The sequence below is a fragment of the Cebus imitator genome, unplaced genomic scaffold (assembly GCF_001604975.1).
Source record: "Cebus imitator isolate Cc_AM_T3 unplaced genomic scaffold, Cebus_imitator-1.0 Scaffold162, whole genome shotgun sequence".
Classification (NCBI taxonomy): domain Eukaryota; kingdom Metazoa; phylum Chordata; class Mammalia; order Primates; family Cebidae; genus Cebus; species Cebus imitator.
The window spans coordinates 723,522-727,358 of record NW_016107477.1 but is presented as its reverse complement, the minus strand read 5'-3'; the positions used below and the strand labels follow the sequence as shown (position 1 = coordinate 727,358).

The 3,837-nt window shown below is 32.9% G+C and overlaps 1 long non-coding RNA gene across 1 annotated transcript in view; it reads right to left on the bottom strand.

Annotated features, from left to right (window-relative positions):
- The window catches only part of LOC119473482, a 20,939-nt gene that overhangs the window by 972 nt on the left and 16,130 nt on the right, over positions 1-3,837 (bottom strand). The window lies entirely within an intron of this gene.

Below are 3,837 nucleotides of genomic sequence, written 5' to 3'. Positions count from 1 at the left end.
TCACCTCATTGTATTCACTGGACTTTCCTATATAATGTAAAACCTATAACAGAGGGCACCTTTGTCTTGTTATTGGCGGCAAAAGGAATCTTTTCAATATGGCATTATTAAGAATAATGCTTGCTATAGGGTTTTTCCTTTTTAAAAAATGTCCTCTAACAGATTATGAAACACTCACAGAACTTTTCTCATGAGAAGGAAGTTTTCACTGACTGCTTTTTCTTCATCTATTGAGACAATGATATGATTTTCTTCTTTTAAACTGTTAATTCAACGATTTCAGTGAATTGTTTTCTTAATGTTAAACCAATCTTTTGATTCCTGAGACAAACACTCTTAGGTGATAATATCTATCTATTTTTTTATCTATCTATCTATCTATCTATCTATCTATCTATCTATCTATTATCTATTCTTTAAAGGCACTGCTTGATTCACTTTGCTGATATTTTATTTAGAATTTGTTTTGGTTTTATATTTTTCCTCACTTTCTTGTTTGGTTTTGGTATTAAGACTACACTGGCCATTAGTCTCTGGAAGAGTTTGTGTAAGTTTGGAATTAATTGTTCCTTGAATTTTTCTGTAAAGACCAATAGGCCTGAAGATTTTTTTTAGCGTTTCTGTTAATGGATCCAATTTTGTTAATAATTATAAAAATACACAGATTTTCTATTTCTTCTAGAATTGGTGTGGAAAGTTGTATTTTTAAAATTTTCTCAGTATGTCTAAATTGTGAAATTAATAGGCTTAAATTTGGCTATAGTACATTTTTACCTGTTACATTTCTGATGTGTTGATAGTTGTCCTTTTTTATCCTAATATTTCTTGTCTTCTCTCTTCTTCTCCTTAACCTTTTCAGAATCTTGTCTGTTTTATTCACCTTTTCTAAGCAACCAACTCTTGTCCTTTATTCTCTCATTTATGTTTATTTTCTGTTGGATTACTTGTGGCTTTTTTCTTTATGATTGACTTCCTTCATTCTACTTCCTTCGGAGTTAATTTGCGGGCATTTTTTCTAGTTTCTTATGTAGGATGATTAACACCTACTGACTTTTTTGACTCTTTTTCTTTTAAATGAAAACATTAACAATTATTAAATTTCTCTACAACAACCACAGAATTTCACAAGTTTTGACATAGTATTTTTGCTTCTGCTTTGACCCATGAGTTATTTAGTGGTTTTCAAAATTTCCAAACATATGGAATTTATTTTTAGTTTTGTTTTAACTAATTCTTAGCCTTAACTCATTCTTAACTAATCATTTTGGCCAGAGAGTATTGTTTCTGTGGTGTCAGTCTTTTGTTTCTGTTGAGGCTAGCTTTATGACCTCACAGGTGATTAGCTCTTGAAAATGTCCCTACCTACTTGGGAGAATGTGCATTCATTAGCTGTTGTGCACAATGCTGCATGTATCTAAACTTGCAAATTGTGCTGTTAAATCTTCTATATCATGATTTATGTTTTGTCTGCTTGAACTATTAATTTCTGAGAGAGGTGTGTTAAATAAAATACTCAACTATGTGTTTGTTTTCTCCTCTTGCAGTTCTATTTTCTGAAAATTAAATTATGCTTTTCAGTGAAATTTTAGAACTTCGTATCTTCCTGATGAATTGAACCTTCTATCATTCTGAAGTGAAACTCCACCACTAGTAATGTTTTTTTTCCCTTTTAAAACAACTTTAAAAAAAATCAGATATTAACTAGCTATGCCTAGTCTCTTTAAACAAATTAAATTAATCATATTTGATAAAAGAAAATATTAATCAAGTATGATTAATATTTTCTTTTTTATTAATAATTTCCATTTTGTTTTAGTCTTTGAGTTCTTATGATTTGGTGTAAGTAGTATATAGCTGAATTTAAAAATATTCACTTAATGCATTTTTAAGAATGTCTTTCAGCAAAGCTTTTGGCTAGCAAACCCAGAAAATCATCAATTTCTATTTATCTTATTTTGCCTTCATTCTTAGAAAATGCTCTCTGATTGTAGAATTCCAAATTGTCAGTTCTCACCACCCCAAAGCTACTATTCCACTGTCTTCTGGCTTCCATTGCTGTCCTTGAGAAGTCAATCATTAATCTAAATGCTAGCTTTTCCTTGGTCTTAGTCCATCTTTTTTCTTTGGCCCTCAAAATCTTCTCTTTTTGGCATTCTGAAGTTTTATTATATGTCTAGATTTAAAAAAAAAACATTATGTGTTCTGCTGTTCAATAAGTTTCTTGGATCTGATATTCTCTCCCAAATTTTGTCTCAGCTTGATCGTACCTCCCTCTGAAATCTCAGTTGACTATATCAAATCTCACACAACTCTCCCTGTGTCAACCTTTATTTTGTCTTTTTAATCTCTCTCTGTGTACTGCATTCTGGATAGATTGATATCTCTCACTCATTCACTGATTTTCTCAGTAATGTAATTTGTTTTAATGTGTCCAAGTTTTAAATTTTTAATTATTATAACTTTCAGTTCTAGAAGTTTGTTTAGTTCTCTTTCAAATCTTCATGGTGCTTCTTAACAGACTGTTTTCTGTTCATATTTCAGTCTTCTATTTCCTTAAATGTATTGAAGTTCTCATATAATTCAGATAATCTCTTTTCTGTCCTCATTCACGCATGTTCCTTTGGCTGAAAGCTGCTCACTTTCTTAGAACTGGGTTACCAGGAATTCTCTGAGGTGTGAGTTGAGGTTCCATTCTTCCAGAGAACGTTTGCTTTTTTCTGCTGCTTTAGGATGCTGCGAACACTGCTCTGTTGTAAATTACCAGTTTGAAGATTTTTGGAACACTTTGCTAATATAACCTTAGTCCAAAAACCTATATGAGGACAAATTCATGAATGTGAATCCTCAGGGAAGATTTCCTACCTTTATCCAGCACCAAGGGTAAGACAACCTGTTTCACTGTGGGCCTCTCATGCACCTTGATGCTAAGAGTGCAGCTCTGTGAGATCACAAATTTATGCAGACGGCTTCTATTAGATTTCTTCTTTCTTGCTTAAAGCAAGACCCTGACCAGGCCCTGGCATGTTATGCTTAACTCCTGTTCAGTGGCTAAAGGATGGAGGTGAATGTGCTGCCTAAGTTCTCTGGGTCCTGCAGAAACTTTCAGGGTGAAATCTGGCTTTGGTGTCTCCATGTCTTTCTGGATTCCTGCTTTCACTTAACTTTGGGGAATCTATGAATTTATTAATCTTATACTATCTCATAGTCCATATTCTGTGCATTTAAATAATGTATTTTTGTCTTATCCAAACTTCTATTTATTTATATTGAGAAGGTCGTCTCCAGTATCAAATGGTTTATACATACAAAAATTAGCTTGGCATGGTGGCAGGTGCCTGTAGTCCCAGCTGCTGGGGAGGCTGAGGCAGGAGAATCACTTGAACCTGGGCGGTGGAGGTTGCAGTAAGCCAAGATTGTTCCACTGCACTCCAGTCTGGGCAACAAAGCAAGACTCTGTCTCAAAAATAAAAATAAATAAATAAATAAATAAACAAACACCATTTACACAGCCAGAAATAGAAATCCCAGACTTGTCCCAAGCTTCTTGCTTTGTGCCTTCTATTTGCCCTTGGTTTTCCATGATTGTTTTTTCTGTTTTTTTAAAAAATTGTTTTGTTTTTATTTTTCCCTTTCTCCTTACACTGATTTGTGATTCATTGTCTCTGTGTTTTTAGTATTTACCCTCAAAATATTACCTGCATCTTTAACCTTGCTTCTGAACAATCAACATGGCTTAGAAGATTAAATCGAATTACCCGTCTCTCAACTTATGCAGTATTTTAAAAAATTAGTATTTTAGCTCATTATTTAATCTCACAATTTAAATATTTTAATTTT